General features: G+C 39.0%; 1 protein-coding gene across 8 annotated transcripts in view; it reads left to right on the forward strand.

Moving 5' to 3' along the window:
* Positions 1-553: 553 nt before the first annotated feature.
* KLC1 (kinesin light chain 1) overlaps positions 554-18,213 on the forward strand; it is a 68,658-nt gene continuing 50,998 nt past the window's right edge. For 5 of the 8 annotated variants that reach the window (XM_044664633.1, XM_044664637.1, XM_044664636.1 and 2 more), the window contains exon 1: positions 554-984. The gene's annotated coding sequence lies outside the window, so the exon portion shown is untranslated. The remainder of the gene's footprint in view (positions 985-18,213) is intronic. The other 3 variants (XM_044664631.1, XM_044664635.1, XM_044664632.1) reach the window with 2 other exon arrangements.

Below are 18,213 nucleotides of genomic sequence, written 5' to 3' on the forward strand. Positions count from 1 at the left end.
TGGTAAGCCTGAATGAATGTGCCTTGGCTAAGATCATATGGACAGTAGAGGTGTTATTCGACTCAGTTCATTGATTTCATTGCACCCCGCTGTTTCACCTCAGTGTCAAATGAGGAGAGGAGAACACCTCCGGACTCCAGTCCCAGAGGCACTCTTCCATGACCCTATCCAGGGTTGGGAAGGCTTGGATTTGGGAGTCGGAAAACTTGGGTTAGAATTGTCACTGGCTCACAGAGACTCTCCTTTCTTTTCTCTGGGCATCCCTCTTCTCCCTGTCAGCTAAGAAATTTACACTACGCGTCCCCAATCCCGCGCCTAGTGGGTGGGAGAGTGTATCAGCAGAGGTTTCCCAGTCCCTAGGACTAAGGGTCCCAACCTCCGCCCTTGGGCAGCCTGGCTCAGTGAGGTTCAGCAGAAATCAAGTCCTTGCTCCGCAAAGGCGTCTGCGCTTTGGAGCAGAGACTGACACGATGACATCATCGGGTAGGGCAAGGCGGGGCGGGGAAGCTGTCGCAGAGCATGATGGGGCTGGAGGGAGGGGAGGGGAGGGGTATCGACGCCATTTTCGGCAGCTGACGGGGAGCCGGGGACGCGGATCGCGTAGGTTCGGAACAGGTCGGGCTGCTAGCCGCTCGGGGCTCGTTTGGCCAAGCCCAGTCAGACAAGGGTAGCGTCGGGGGTCCGGGAGCACTGGAGCGAGGATGTGTCGGAGCACGGCAGCTGCTGCTGCGGCGGCCGGACCTGCCTTCCTTGCCCGTGATTGACTGACACATTGACGGACCGACAGCCATCCCTGGACCTTCGAGGGGCTTGACGGCTGCGTCCGAGCTCGGGGACAGGCGGCCCCGCCGGCCAGTCCTTTGTTTGCAACCCTCCCGTCCTTGGCCCCAGTGCCCAGCGGATCTAGGCGGCGGCCCGGGGAGGCCCCAGCCCCCTCCCTCCTTGTCAGCCCGCGGGGAGCGCGGTCACCGCAGGAACCGGACGGTGAGTGGCGGCGGCGTCGTCCCGGAGGACGGCCCGGCGCGAGGATGCGGGCGTTGACCCTGGCTTCCGCGCCCGGGGCCAGCCCAAAGGGAGGGCAGTGGGGCGGGCTTCCCCGTTTCCCCCTCCTCCTCCTCATCACCTCGGTCACAGCTCCTCTCATTACTAAACTTTTAAGGGTGATGAAGCCTCCTCCTTTCCCGGGGGCCGCGAGGTCCAGGAGATCCCCGCTTATCTCCTCATCTCCATCCCTTCCCGGGCACTCGGCGCCGGGGCCCGGTTGGGCCGGGAACGTGCACGCCGCATTCCCGGGGGGAGGCTGCGGGATGGGGGTGGGGAGGGGTGCCCGGCGTGGCGCCGCATAAGAAACGGGCGGCACTTGGGGCGGGGGCTTGTTGGGTGACAAGTGCCTGGAGCCCCCTTTGATGGCGCGTTTCCAATTTGCGTAGGTCGCTGGAGTGGGGCGAGGCGGGGTGGGGGCGTAGCTTTAGCGGCCACACCGGAGTCGCCTGGAGTGCTTTGGGTTGGGGGGTAGGGTTGCAGGGATGTGGCCTCCCGGGGAGAGGAGAGGGCGAGAGAAACGGGGATACCCAACTACCAGCGCCGGTTCTGCTTTGTCCGAATTCTTGCCTCTTCCTTCCGGGTTCCTCCTTGCTGCGGTTCCGGTCCCCCCCCTCCCCTTCACCCGCAAGACACCGCCCTGGGAGGAGACCCTGGACCGAGGCCCTGGGATCAGACTTTTTTTTTAATCAGTATTCCTGGAACTGGGAAGGTCAGCTTCCATTCATTAGATAAAAAGAACGCGCTGGATTTAATTTCATTTTATTTTTGTCTTAATCGATGGAGCACATCCTGACCAGGTTTCTTGACATCTCTTCTGTTTTATGTACCCCAGTGTGTTTCCTACCAGAATGGCAACCCTCCTTTCTTTACCTGAACTTTGTCTTAAACTTGAGTACTTTTTTCTGTCATAAAATCTGTTGAATTCTTGTGATAAAAGAAAACTCGACACATTAGCAGCAGTATCATTAATGTATTGTAGATTAGATTGTAAAAGCCTGTCAAAATTTCTCCTACATTTTAAAATAGTTTTGTATATTGAGACATCTATTACTATCATGAGATTGAATTTAAAAAGAATATTGAGTGTTTTTATGAGGATGTCTCACAAAAAATAAAATTTGGATTGTGTTAGACTTTCTGCATAAAATAGACTATATTAGTTACTTCATTCCTTATTCTAGTCATAGTGAAGTGAATTACACTTCTTGATCTTCTGTCTATAGGTGGATTTACTCAGTTCCTTATAATGGGCTTCTCCCTGAAGGCCAATGAAATAATGCTCATTAGAAAACATAAAATGGCTTTGCTGTTAGTAACCATAACATTTACAGATCTGTTCAGTATTTTGAGGGATAAGAATCATTTATTGCCTCTTAAAACTTACTAAATATCCTTAAGACCAAAGAGATTAAGTGTTTATGTGTTGCAGACTGCTGCAGTATTCTGCTTTGTGTAGGATAGGTAATATAAAAAACAATTTCTCAGTCACTAAGGAATGCAACATCATTTCTGCATTATGTTGCAGTTGAAGTTTGGCAGTGATGCTCTGATATGTGAATATATACATATATATGGAGAGAAAAACGGGATTATAGGATCATTTTAGGTTCATCGCACTTCTGGAGAAAATACTTTTCTTTAGAAGGAAATTTTTACCATTAAGTACCATTTGTTTTTTGAAGTGTATATTAAATTTAACATGATAGTACTAAATGTTATCTGTCCTGTCTTGTCCCTTTATGAGCCTTCTCCTGTTCTTTCCAGTTTTTTATAAACATTTAATTGACCCACTCTTGACTTTTTTTTTTTTTTGCATTACCATCACTAAACCCTTTCTTGAAACAAATAGCTATAATAGCTTTAGAGTTTGCAAAGCACTTTAAAAATAACTTACTTTTTTATCCTAACAACAATCCTGGGAGATAGACACTATTGTGATTCCCATTTTACAGATAGGGAAACCAAGGCAGAAAGCAGTTAAGTTTATACTACTAGTTAAATGTCTGAGGCCAAATTGAACTCAGGTCTTCCCAACTCCAGGTTCAGTGTTCAATTTACTGCACAACCTAGTTGTTTCTGTGGGTAAATGAATTGTGCAGGTAAAAAGAACCCATACATTGGCCATGTCTACAACTCTAGTTTATCACCGCTCTGGTAATAGGTGGGAAACATGATTTATCATCGGTCTTCAGGAGTCCTGATTGGTTATTGCATTGATCAGAATTTGTAATTTCAAAGTTGACTTTCCTTTACATTATTGTAGTCCTGTAATTTGTGGCATATATAGTGTAAGTTTCAGTTCTAAATGCATGGTACTTAAAAAAAAAAAAAAGGCAGGGTAGTAGAGGAGGTCTGATTATGCCATTCAATTTAGAAGCTTTATCTTATCCAGAAGATTGAAATATTTAGCTTAAATCTATACACATTGCAGGGAACCAAATTCTAGAATCTTTTTTTCTTCAAGTAAACAAATGATAGTATATGAAAAACATTAGGTTAAAAGAATAAAATTAACCCAATATAGATATTTTCAGAAACTTCAGTTTTGGATTGGAATATTTTGAAGCCATTCACTTTCTGGCTTGGATATGGCTTTTACCTTCTTCCCCATAACTATTGGCTTTTATATTGTTCTCTGCCTCAACATGAGTAAAAGGAATTGTTTTATACTGATTTTTTTTTCCACTTCAGCTTTTGACATTGTATCATTATTTAATGCATAGAACCTCTGACTTTGGCATCTATATGTAACATTGCTTTATTTCTCTTGTAACTTTAAGACTAGTCCTGGTATTGTCTCAGGGACCTTCATTGTCCACTTAACATTGACTTGTGGGATATATTTCTGTATTCTAGCCTTCGAGTTATGCATTTTTTTTTTATCTCAGAATACTTGGTCATGTCAACTTGTTCTTGTGGGTCAGCTGTAATTTGTATGCAGATAGTTCACAGGGCTATTTATCTAACTCAAAATTGCCTATATAACCAGTTCAGTGGTAAAGCATTGGAAACAGGATTGTTAACTAAAACATTATTGATTCAAACACAATGAAACATTTTTTCTCCATTAAGTTTTTCCTTATCTACTTTCTTTACCATTGTGGGCACTTGGCACCTATTTCTTCTTCTTTTTTTTAATCCTTACCTTCTGTCTTAGAATCAATACTTCCTATTGGTTCTAAAGCAGAAGAGTGGTCAAGTGACTTGCCCAGGGTCACACAGCTAGGAAGTGTCTGAAGCCAAATTTGAACCCAGGACCTCCCGTCTCTGGACCTGGCTCAATCCACTGAGCCATCCACAGGTGCCCCTACCTATTTCTTAAATCAGGTAATTTTCAGTTTTTTGCTACTTTTCAGAATAGTTTTTAGAACATACCTACTTCTGTTTTAAAAAGTTTATAAAATAATCAGTGTTTTTATTCTTGTCATCATAGATTCTGTTGTTTCCTAACCTATTTTTTGTTTATGGTATAAATATCAAACCCTCTCTGTCCTGGGATCTTAGCCCCTTTTCTTGGTGCTTTTAGCTGTTCATCTAGAAATGAATAATTTATTAATAAGGTAAAATTAAAGGTAAGAAGCTGTATTTCCAGCTGTTCCTTTCCAGAACCTTGTGGGGAATCTTTTGCCTCCCAGCTATCATCTTAATCCTAGGGTTTCCCAGTGCCCTGGGGGTGGAGTTCAGTTTGCCTGCTGGCCTTCTTCATCCCAGAGCCTTTCCAATTCCTTTCCTTCGTGGCCTCAGTTTTTTGCAAGGCCTTCTTGTGCCTTGCACTATCTTTGTTCTCAGATAACCTGTTCTGGTCTTATCCTAAGGCCTTCTCCAGTACTCTAGTTGGCCATTTCTCAGAACATGTCTTGCCAAGACTCAACCTTAGATTACTTTCACCATCCACCACCTTTGTTCCTATTCATGTAAATTGAATTGGAGAAAATGATGAACTGGCTTGAACTTGTTCACTATAAATTTATATAATCTCAATTTCTCATCAATTCTTTTATACCTTCCTAATTAATTTGCTAATCCACTCTTCACTGCAGCTTTCTGTCCTTTAACTTATGGCACCCCTTCTACCAACACTCTCAGCTTCTCAGGGAATGTAGAGATGGGGAGGGGAGTTGTCCAAGCCCCCTGTGAGCTACTGACCTTACCCCTGTATGCTCCCATTGGGCTGCTGGGTAGAGGGGTGGGTGACGTGAAAAAATGTTATCAGGTGGCCCCGGGGGGAGGGGCACACCAAAAAAGCAGCTTCACCCGAGTCCCTCTGCCTTTCTAGTAATGAGGGAGTGGGGTGGTAGGGAAAGTGGCCAATATGCCCACAGAGAGCACTCTGCCTGCCATCTATGGCAGCCATGCCATAGATTTGCCATCACTGTTCTATGCATTTCACTTTGTGATTTCATCACCTTTATTCATCTTAATTCTTGTCTATATAGGTGATTTCTAGATCTGCAGATCTATGCTTAATCTTTCTCCAAACAACTGCCACTTGGACATCTTAAAATGTGTGTCCTGTAAGCTTCTTAAATTCAACATATCCAGAACAGAACTCATCTTTTTTCCCTAAATCTTCCCCTTTTCTAAATTTCTTTATTACTCTCAAAGTTATCATTATCTTTCTAGATAACCAGGCTCATAGTATTAAGTGAAATTCTTACTTGCTTATTCACACTTACCCTGTATAAATCTGTTGTCAGATCTTGTCACTGTTAATTGTTTCAACAGTTTTCTTATAGGTGTAATCTTTACTCACTTGGCCATCACTTTTGTACAGGCTCTCATCACCTCATGCCTGTACTATTGTGTTACCTTTCTGGTTGGTCTCTCTGGTTCAAGTTGTTTCCCACTCAAGTTTATCTTACTCTTAGGTAACAATGTGATGATCTTAAAGTGCAGGCTTCACCATATCTTCTTCCCTTCTCATTCACACCCTCAGATTCCTCCAGGATCAAATATAGAATCCTCTGCTTGGCATTTGAAACCCTTTACAATCTGGTCCTTTTCTGCCTTTCCACTCTACTTACTTACACTTTACTCTTCAGGCAGGTGTCTGTCTCTGTCTCTCTGTCTCTCTGTGTATGTATGTATGTCTATACTCACACATACACACACTTTATTGTTACTGTAGGCACTTAATATTGCTTGTTGATTGATACTTTTTAAAATGTTACTTCCATTTCTCATTATTTCTTCTCTCCCTCCATAGAGCTCTTCCCTCTAACAAAGCAGTTTAATTAAGCCAAATAATAGAGTCTTTGCCTGTATCTGACATTATTTACTTTATACTTACCATTTAATAGCCAACCAGCTGTCTTATGAAAGGAGAGTGGTATATTTCATGATCAGTCCTCTGTAGTCAAGAATGATTATTGCATTGATCTGAGTTCTATTATATTTTAGTATTGGTTTCCTTTAAGTTAGAAGTTATTGGGGAAACTTTATTTCACTATAATTGGTTTCCTGTGCAGTCTTATATATTTTATTTTATTTTATTTAAAAACATCCCAGGAACCAGTCCATAAGTTTTAGGCTATAAAAGGGGTCCATGATCCAAAAAAGGTTAAGAACCCTTTGTTTTAAATTGTGAATATTACTCTCTTAATTTTGCTTATGTGGCTCTATATCAATTTTAAATATGAATTCTATCAATTAGTTTTCTTCGACCCAATATATTCTATGACATTCATATTTAACCATCTGTTCAAACATTTCCCAGTTGTTGGGCACTCAAGTTTCCATTTTTTGCTTTCATGGAAAGTGTTGCTGTAAGAATTTTGGTATGTTTGGGATTTTTCCTTTTGTTTATACTCGGCTTCTTTTTGTTTACTGTGCTACAGCTCTATAGATTAGTCACTTTTTTTAATAGATTTTTTTTTTATTGTTACCTTTTTGGGCATCACTTGAATTTTCCCCAATATCCCTTCCCCTTGCTCTCTGAAAGCCATCTCATATAACAATATTTTAAAAAAAGAAAATGAGGAAGAGAAAAAATCAACAAAGGTTAATTAAAAATAATCTGAAAAATAATTCCACCCCTATGGACCTTCTACCTCTGCAAAGGAATAGGACTAAGTATCTTCCTGTATTTTTTCTTTTCAAAGAGCATGCTTGTTCTTTGTAATTTTACAGCATTCATTTTCCTTTGGTATGTGGTGGCAGTTCTTTTCTTTTCGTTTACATTGTTATAGTAATGAATATATATTTTCTTGACTCTGCTTTATTTTAAGACTTTCAGTCAAAAACCTTAACCACTTTTGTTTCTTTAATAATGGAAATAAGACCTACACTGACTGTTTTTATTTCTTTAATAGTGAAAATGGAAACTGACCTAATATTTAGTACCAGCATATCTACTTTAAGATTACTTAAAATGCTTGTAGAAACCATGAGCTTCAGTTAATCTGATTTTATACATTTTTTTCCTGGGTCTTGTGATTGATATTTTATCCATTTAAAGTTGGAATTTCACCTTAATTTAAATTTTTTTTTTTAAATTTTAAACCCTCAACTTCTGTGTATTGACTTATAGGTGGAAGAGTGGTAAGGGTAGGCAATGGGGGTCAAGTGACTTGCCCAGGGTCACACAGCTGGGAAGTGTCTGAGGCCAGATTTGAACTAGGACCTCCCATCTCTAGGCCTGGCTCTCAATCCACTGAGCTACCCAGCTACCCCCTTAATTTAAATTTGATAGGGTTAACTGTATTCTCTTAGGACTCCCCTCTCTTCCCATTTTACATAATGGCCCATTTACAGGTAGACTAATTTAAAACCAAATAACATTAACATTGGGAATATATTCATGGTAATTTAAATCCAATTAGAATCAATATATCATAGAGGAATGTCAATTTGTTTTGAGAAAGAAATCTGTTTATAATTATTTTGTAACTTTCCCATATTTGTGTTAGTGCTAGATATAAATATTTATAAAACCCTTTTTATTTTGGCTTGGATTAAATTAGTGATACAAGTGTGAATTTAATGCATTTTTAAAATCAATATAGTTAATTGTTGGAAGACACCTGTTTGTGAATATTTAGGCAGGCTTAGAAAGCTTTGAATTAAGCTTTGAATTAAACTGAACTTTTTACTTATTTACTTATTTACTACTTGGGTATAAGATTTGTTAATTCTGATCATTTGAATTTGGAAGCAACAGTAAAAATGAATTTGACGTGTTCTAAGCTCTTTTCTGAAGTTTGCAGATTGGCTTTCCATTTAATAAATGGGACTTAATATGTGTCTACCATTATGGTGGGTGATATGAGCCGCCTAAAAGAAATATGATTTTTGACCACTAGGAGTTTAGTTATTTAATTTGACAGAAAAAAAACCCCAACCCATTATACTTTGGTTTTCCTTTTCCATTTTTCCATTAATGCAGATAATAGTTCCTATAAGGTACTTGTTCATTTGTTTCTATATATCATTCACAGACCCAAGTTTCTGAATACTAATGAATTCATAAAACTATGTCAGCTTGGACCCCCTATAAATTACTGTTAGCAAATTTATATGGGAACATAGCTAGGTGATAAAGTGGATAGAACATTAGACCTGGAGTCAGGAAGATCTGATATCAAATCTGGCTTCACTCACTTAGCTGTGTGGTCCTGGGCATATTACTTAACCCCTATTAGTTTCTCATCAGTAAAATGATCAGTTCCTCATCTGTAAAATGGAGTCACACTGGAGAAGGAAATGGAAAACCAATGTATCTTTGTTGAGAAAACTGTCCATTCAGTCATATAGAGTTGGACTTAATAGTTTTTTTTTTTTAATTTTTTTTTTTTAATTTTAAACCCTTAACTTCTGTGTATTGACTTATAGGTGGAAGAGTGGTAAGGGTAGGCAATGGGGGTCAAGTGACTTACCCAGGGTCACACAGCTGGGAAGTGTCTGAGGCCGGATTTGAACCTAGGACCTCCCGTCTCTAGGCCTGGCTCTCAATCCACTGAGCTACCCAGCTGCCCCCCGGACTTAATAGTTTTGATTAGATCTTTGCCCAATAATACTTTTGTCTTGATTGACTATTTCATGTGTTTCAATGGCTATTTTAAAGTCTTCTTCAAGTCCCCATTGCTCCATTGTCCCCTTCAATCAGTAGGTGTCTTTCCTACCTATTTTACTAAGAGAAGCCATCAATGGTGAAATTCCTCTTCTCTATGCCTCAAAATCTCTTGATCTTCACCATTTTCTAAAGTAAATTTCTCCTTTTTTCATGTCACTCTAATGATGTCATCTGGAGGTCAAATATCAGCAAGTGAGTTGAGAGTTAGGACCACCAGAAAAAGGGAAATTAAAGAGCCAGTGGGACAGGAAACAAGGAGAGTCAAAAAAATATCACATTAGTAGCTGGAGAAAAAAAGTTTATAAGCTAAGCCAGGGAGGAAGTGAGGTCTTTGGCATGTGTGTAGAAGAGCAGACAGTTGATGGAATGTAGTAAAGAGCCCCATGATGGCGACCACAGATTGGAAAGAAAGCTAAATATCTCTCTAACTCTCTCCTATTTTTCCTTCTCTTTCCTATTACCATTACTTTGATTTAATAAAGGTTTTTTAAATTTAATAAAGCTACAACCAGCCTCATAACTTTTAATTATTGCACCATTAGCCTTCTTTCTCTAATGAAGAAATGGTTCTCTGTCAATACCAACTCCTTTACTTGTGCCCTTGATCTCATTCCCTCATATCTTCTCTGAGAACTTATCTTTTCCTCATCATTCTTTCTGGTCACTCAGGTTTCTGAGTTTGGAATCATTTTTTGACTCTTGCCTCCACATCCAGACAGTTACCAGATATTGTTTATTCTAAGTGTATAGCATTTCTTGCATCTTTTTCTTCCTCTTTACTCAAATAATTATTATCTCAAGTCGAGATCCTCATCATCTTTCACCTGAACTTTTGTGGTAGACTCCTAATTTGTCTTCTTTGTTTCTAGTCTCTCTCTTCTTATCCATTCTCTATATAACTGCCAGAAAGAATCTTCCAATAGCAAAAATCTGACCCATGTCATTAATTTTCTCAAAAATCTTTAGGGGTTAGAGATAATAGGGAAAAACATTTGTACAAAAATATTTGTAACCACACTCTTTGTGGTGGCAAAAATTGGAAAATGAGGGGATGCCTTTCCATTGGGGAATGACAACAAATTGTGATATCTATTTGTGATGGAATACTACTGTACTCAAAGGAATAATGAACTGGAGGAATTCCATTTGAATTGATCCAACTGGAATTGATGCAGAGTGAAAGGAACAGAACCAGGAAAATATTGTATATAGAGACTGTTACATTGTGGTACAATTGGATGTAAAGGACTTCTCTACTAGCAGCAATGCTAGTATCCAAGACAATTCTGAGGGATTTATGAGAAAGAACGTGATCCACATCCAGAGAAAGAACTGTGGGAGCAGAAACACATAAGAAAAACATTTGCTTGATCATTTGGTTCGATGGGGATGTAAACTCTAAATGATCACTTTATTACAATTAATAATATGGAAATAGGTCTTGATCAATGATACATGTAAAACTCAGTGGAACTGCTCATTGACTACAGGAGAGGGGAGGGAGGAAGGAGTAGAGAAAGGAAAGAACCTGAATCATGTAACCATGGGAAAATACCTAAAACTAATTAATTAAATAAATAACAAAGCAAAAAAAAAAAAACAATCTTTAGAGGCTATCTATCTCTAGGACAAAAATATCAGGTTGACATTCAAAACCTTTCATATTCTGACCTCAACCTATATTTCTAGATTTATTTCCTATTTCTTCCTTTTGTGTACATTCTAGCCGTAGGACCTATTTACTCAGCAATCTATCTTCAGCTCCTATGCCTTTGCAAGACTGTTTCTTATGCCTGTAATCACTTTTTTGTTTCTCAGAGATGTTAGTTTCAAGGATTAGTTCAAGTGCCACCTCCTACCACCATTTCTGATCTTGGTAGTTAGAGTTCTTGGTTTTTCAAATTATTTTACATTTACTGTTTTTTACATGTTCCATGACTTCACTTTTGACTGTGTATCTACAGCAATGATTCCCAAAGTGGGCGCCACCTCCCCCTGGTGGGTGCTGCAGCGATCGGGGGGGGGGGGGGGGGCAGTGATGGCCACAGGTGCGTTTGGGGATGGTGAATAACTATAAGGGGGTGGTGATAGTATGTGTCAGAGGTTGCTAAGTAGTATTTTTTCTGGAAAGGGGGTGGTAGGCCAAGAAAATTTGGGTGTCACAGTTGCCTTGAACATATAAGGCCCTTAATATCTGTTATTGAATTGAATATTTGAAGTATCTATGTCTAGCAGAACATGTGAAAGGATTAGGAAAGAAGTAGTAAGCATATGACTTGTAACAGCTTTATAATTTGATATGAAAGTGCTGGAGTGTCTAATACCGATATAATAATGGGATTTATGCAAGGAAAAACTATCGGGGTTGTTGTTGGGACCATATTATGGAGTCTAAATCTATAAAGGGCTAGTGAAAACACTTTTTAGCTGTGTTTTTAAAAATAGTTTGTATGATAAAAAGTGTTATATTTTTTGTGTTTTGTATGGAGAGAAAACAAAGTTGTTTTGCTATTCAACAGAGGCAGTCATACCAGTGTCAGTTTCAAAAAAATTAAATGAAAGAGGATCAACATTTGAGATTTTTTTTAAGCTGTGAAATTAGATATACTTATAGAAATGTATCCATCAAAGGACTGATCTACAGAAATCTAAATCCTGTCATGACTGGCATCATCAGGAACTGCTTGAGTAAGACAGCATTTGAATTGATTTTCAAATTTAATATTTACTAAGTTCTTATATGCAGAGCACTGCTGGAACTTGAGGTTATACACAATATAGATGACACACTCTTCTCATGATTTATGGGGATAAGACACAACCATATGTCATGTGCTAGTGTATTTAACAGTTAAATTTGCTAGAAGAGCCAAGAAGAAAATTCATTTCTCAGATTGGGAAGAAGAGACATTTTGCAGAGTTTGGGGCAGGGGAGTAGATAGTAAATTTTATACATGTGTTAAGTTTATAAGATCTCTCAATAAAGGCATACTCTTCTACTTTGTTTATGGGTTCTTGGAAGCTATGTCAGATAGAAAACTGATAGATTTTACAACCTCTTTGAGTCCAATTGTAACTACAGATTGTATTTTGTCTTAAGGATCCGTCTACTTAAGTACTGAAAGTCTCTTTATCAGGTACTGAACTACTGGGGAATATTTTTGACTATAGCAATTTATAAGTATAAAGGAGGCTATATGAATTATGGAGGGGGTTGTAATCTACATTATTGGAAAGAATTAACTACAATAATAAACTCACATTATTAAGATAAATTTCTGTTGTTAAGGGAGAAACCAGGGAAAGGTGCCTTGAACAGTAAATATGGGTCACCACTGGTTAAGAACTTTCAGCTCACAACCAATGGCTGACCACCACCCCCAGCCCCCCCATGGAATGTTCAGATCTTCTCAGTTTCCAGTGTGGCTCTGGCAGCCCAAGAGACACTTCCTGTCTACCTCCCTGTTACCCAGCTATCTGGGGTGTCAAACTTTTAAGGGAGAAACCAGGGAAAGGTGCCTTGAACAGTAAATATGGGTCCAGGTGGGTGTGTGAGAGAGGAATGACAGGAAGGGGCTCAGAAGTAAGGAGACTAAAGTTTAACAGCAAAGGGCTGTCTGTTACTGAATTAGCTGTTAGGTCCAACTGCCACTCTGAAGCACTAAGACTAGGCCTATGGTAATCAGCAAAGTAAAGGCAACACATTTAATCAAGGACAAACTAAGATTAAGGATGGGAATAGGGTTTACTACACTTAAAAGCTCAGGGCAAACCACAGGGGCATGGGAAGGACTTGACTACACTCTCCTATGATCTAAGCAAGACTGGGTCCAAAGAAAGCTGTACTGGAGTCACAAGGGAACAGTTCCTCCCAACCTGGTTCTAGCCAGATTTGGTCAGCTTAGCTGAGGACCTGAGGGTGGCTTTACTTGGGATCTCACGGCTAATCCAGGGATGGTTTCAGGATGCTAGGAGTCAACTCCACCAGAACAGGTGATCCAAGGTATCCAGGTAGGGAGAGAAAGTTTGCAATGCTGTCCACCAGATCACAAACCACTTCCCTACTCAGTGCTGCTCTGCTGGTCTGATGTCCTCTGCTGTAAGCCTTCACCACTCTCAGGATCCAAGGGAATCTGGATACAACTCCCCTAGCTCTGAGATCTCCCAGGGTCAGCCACATTTTGTGCCAAACACCATGGAGTCCTTCTCAGGCACAAGTCACTTCCTCCTTCCCCTGCATTCCATTCAGAATGTTCATGACCTCCAGCTAAGGCTTTTCCTAGCCTGCTTACATACCTTCTTTTAAACTTATGCCTCTTACACTATGGTATATCCAGTATGGAAGTAGAGTATAAATTTGGAGGTGTTTAATATGAAAGGGGGTTCATACAACAGAAGTAGTCATAAAATGCACAGAACATTAAGAAATGAGCATTGGGTTGTAAACCCATATGTTGGAGTTAAGAGGGAGGAGAGGAACCAATAAAAAAGGAAAAAAAAAAGAATGGCAGCAGAGGTAGGAGAACTATTATAGTATAGGAGAAGCCAAAGGAGAAGTTAGTTTCTAGGAGGGGGATTCTAAATGATTCTAAGAGGGCAAGGAATGGATCTTATGGTGAAACAGAAAGTACATCAATTTTGGAATTCCAAAATTCCAATAGAACTGGCTCATAGGATTGGACTAGTTCAGCAATTCTCAAAGCATAGTCTGGGGACTCCTGGGAATCCCTGAAAATTTTAAAGAGGTCCACAAGGTCAAAACTTTTCATAATGATACTTAGATATTTTAATTTCTAATGTGGTAACTATCAATAGCTATAACCCATATAAACCAGGACCAAAAATTTGAGAACCACTAGACTAAGATGATCATTAAGGTCTTTTGTAAATCTCATAATCCTATGATAAGAATGAGGAAAGAGAGCAGAAATTAATCCAAAATGTACTTCAGAGATTGGAGATACACAGGACAATTAGATGTTTTTTTCTGTCATAGAGATGTTAGAGAATGTGAATCTTCAAATTATTTTTAAAATTGCAATTATTGTAATTATTGTAAAATATTTGTGTTGTTAGAAGCTTTTTTTCTCCCATAAGAGATTCCATTCTGTTTACCTCATGGGTGCTTTAATGAATTGGATAGTTATTGAGCTTGAGTTACCCTCACTCTGCTAGCAACCATTCTACACTAAAATGTTGGGGTCCTTGCCAGCAGAGTTATAGTTGAAGTATAATAGCACTATAGAAAGACTGAGGCCTGGAGACACACTGTGCTTTATCTGATTTTCAGCAATTCAGGAAACTTCTTTTTTAAACTTTGTATGATACTGAGTTATAAAAGCTACCCCTTTCTTTCTTCATTAGAATCAACCCCTCAAGTACTGGGACAGTTTTTGGCTTTCTGTTACCAGTCTACAGTACAATAAAGATACTTCTGGTAATACTTAATATTCCCTAAATTGAATTACCATGTGATTGAGCTCTTAATGTTATTAGCCCTTTGACAAAGGATCTGGTCCATATTGAGTTTTGCATCATAGTAAGGCTCTGAATATAGGTTTTTTTCAGAATTTCAGATTCCTTATTTTCTCCCCTCATAGGACTTAATTAAAGGATCCATTTTTATTTTTTACAGTTTAATTATACACCATTCTTATATGAATGGAAAAAATAATTTAGTGACATAAAAACAATATGAATAATGTTCCTTTCCCTTTTTCTCTGTTGTGAGACTCATTAGCATATGTTAAATTATTTTCTTTACTGCTTTCCTTTTCCAAAAAAAAAAAAAAGACAGTTCACTTGGTTTCTTTGTCATTTTTGTTTTGTAGGATTCAATTAACTTTGCCACATTTGGTAAAACACAGAGTTGAAAAAAAGCATTCTATCCTGTTTCCTTTCCTTCATTTTTCTGTCGCAGATTACACTAATAAAAATCAATTTTCCTTCTTTGTATACTTTTGCAGTGTCCTCTGAAAAATTTAAAACCTTTTTTGTTTTAAAAACTTTCCTTTTTAAAAAAGTATTAATATTTCCTAGATACTGCCTGTCTTACTTAATCTTATGTAAATAGTGAGTGCTTTCCTTATGATGCACATATTTTTAAATGGGGCATGAGCTGATAAAATAAAGAATCTAATCTTTCTTGACAAATGGAGAGGAAAAAATATAGTAGGGGCCATTTTTAAAGGCAAAATAATATTTTTTTAAATACTACTAAAAACTTAGCTGAACTTTTTTTTTTTCCTCATGGCTCCAAATAACCATAGCTAGTGCTGGAAGAGACCTTAGAGTTCATCTAGTCTTAATTCTCTCATTTTGTAGATGAAGAAGATAAAGGGCAAGATTACTACAGCAGCAAGCCAAATGTCCTGGATTGTTTTGAAGAATGGATGTAAAGCATAGAGTGTCTGTTTTGGGACTGGTTAGATATATAGTGTGCAGGCAAGTTTACACTCATACACCAATTTCTGGTTCCAGCAGGAATTCCAGAGTTAAATGGATTCTCTCAGGGATAGAGAAAGTTCTAGAGCAGTGGTTCGCAAACTTTTTTGGCTTACCGCCCCCTTTCCAGAAAAAATATTACTTAGCTCCCTGGAAATTAATTAAAAAAATTTTTTTTAAACCCTTAACTTCTGTGGCTCATAGGTGGAAGAGTGGTAAGGGTGGGCAGTGGGGGTCAAGTGACTTGCCCAGGGTCACACAGCTGGGAAGTGTCTGAGGCCGGATTTGAACCTAGGACTTCCCGTCTCTAGGCCTGACTCTCAATCCATTGAGCTACCCAGCTGCCCCCTGGAAATTAAATTTTTTTTTTAAACCCTTAACTTTCGGTGTATTGGCTCCTTGATGGAAGAGTGGTAAGGGTGGGCAATGGGGGTCAAGTGACTTGCCCAGGGTCACACAGCTGGGAAGTGGCTGAGGCCGCATTTGAACCTAGGACCTCCTGTCTCTAGGCCTGACTCTCAATCCACTGAGCTACCCAGCTGCCCCCTGGAAATTAATTTTTTAAAAATTTAATAGCAATTAATAGGAAAGATAAATGCACCTGTGGCCATCACCGCTCTCCTGGATCACTGCAGCACCCACCAGGGGGCAGTAGCGTCCACTTTGGGAATCACTGTTCTGGAGCAGGGGTTGGCAACTTATGGCTCTTTCTGCAGGAGCCATAAAGTCAATTTTTTTTCAGGGGCTGTTACAGGAGTGTGAACTGTTACAGGAGCGCGCACACTGTGAGCACTGTATGGCTTTCACGAAATTACATTTTAAAAAATGTGGCGTTTATGGCTTTCATGGCCAAAAAGGTTGCCGACCCCTGTTCTAGAGGGTCAGGTGGGGAGGAATAGGATAGCAGTAGAAGAACAGACAATATTATGATCTCAGTAGATGTTTTGCAATAAGATAAAAATATGAATTCCTTCATTCACCATTCACAACTCTCTACAATCTGAATCAATCTACTGTTATCTTTTTGCATAATAGTTTCCTTTAAGTTCTCCTGTGGACTGACCAAACTGGGCTGCTTCCTAACCCTGATCTTATTCTACCTGAGCCTGTCTCTGTGACTTTGCTCATTCCATTCCCCATGCTTGGATTGAACTCAACTTCATTTTATTACCAGTTCTCAAATCTCTGCCTATTGAAATCTGTCCCTTTTTTCAAAACAACCCACATGCTACTTTGTGCCAAGATTAGAAAAACCAGGAGTTATTGTATTTTAAAAGTCAAGAGAGAGTGGTTCATCCAGAAGAAAGGGGGATTAACTGAAGAGAAGTGGGGATATTTAGGAAGAAGAAAGAATGGTGGAAGTGGAAACCAGATTGCAAGTAATAAAGAAGTAAAAGCATCACATTTATTTATTTGAAATGTTTATTTTTAATTACTGCAGAAACAAACATAATTGAGTCCAGGTGGAGTTTGTCATTTGGATACTGAATATACCATGAAATTACCAAATAGCAAAAAAAGGCCACTGTTACAAAATTCAAGACTGAGTTACATAAAGAATTACTGTTTTCAGTATACATTAAATTAAGGTTGGGAATTATTGTAACACTGCACAATTAACAAAAATAGGAAGCAATGTATTTAGATAACATATTTGGATACCAGACATTTTCAGAAATTCCTTGGACAGGAAAGTTATGGGACAGTAGCTTGATGAAAGACTTGAGTTAAGTTTTTTCTTGTTTATGGGGTGGGGAAACCTGAGAATGCTTGTGGACAAATGGTAAAGAACTAATGAAATGGAAGAAATTGCAGATGCATGAGAGAAGAAGGTAAGATACTGAAGCAAGGTCCTGAAGGTGAGGGTGGAATCAAAGATGCATGTAGAAATTAGGTCCAGCAAATCTGAAGATATTGAAGATATTTTTTTTGTCAGACTTATAGATAACTGTTGGGAAAGGCTAGATAATTTGGACAACAGAAATGGCAAATTTGTAGGATCTTTTTATGGAGGGCAATCTAGCCTTTGTAGTCTAAAGTTGCAAAAGTAGTCATACCTTTATTGCCAGGAAGATGAGAAGAGGGAGTTCATGACAGATAACATCTATAAAGTATAATTATATACTCAACTGAGAGGACTAGGAGAGTGGGTGCAGTGGAAGGCTTTTAGAGAGAAGATTTGAAATAGCCGTTGTGGTAAGTGGGATATAGGTTTAATTAGGGAAGAGTAAATTAATTGGTTGCTACAGGAGAGGACCTATATCAGATTAGATAACATAAATTTGTAGTAAACTATCATCAAGTGTATATGTTCTGCAGCATGTGAATAGGAATAAAGGAGTTAGGTGGAAGTAATTCAGGGTTTGGTAAAGTATAAGCAAATGATAGGATGAAGCAAGAGATTCTCTAGTAAAAAAAGAGCTTAGAGTTGTTGTTAAAGATTCATACAGTTTCACTCAGGAAAGGCTTCTAATAGGAGTTGCATATCTAAGCCTTAAAAGAAGCTAGGGATTCTAAGAGACAGGTGAAAAGGGAGTGCATTCCAGTCTTGGGGAATATAGCCTGTGTGGAGTAAGAGATAGAATGCTGAATTTGGGAAACAGTAAGTAACCAATGTGCTGTAACATAGAATGTTAGAGGATGATTTGCAATAA

The sequence above is a fragment of the Gracilinanus agilis genome, chromosome 2 (genome assembly GCF_016433145.1).
Source record: "Gracilinanus agilis isolate LMUSP501 chromosome 2, AgileGrace, whole genome shotgun sequence".
Lineage (NCBI taxonomy): Eukaryota > Metazoa > Chordata > Mammalia > Didelphimorphia > Didelphidae > Gracilinanus > Gracilinanus agilis.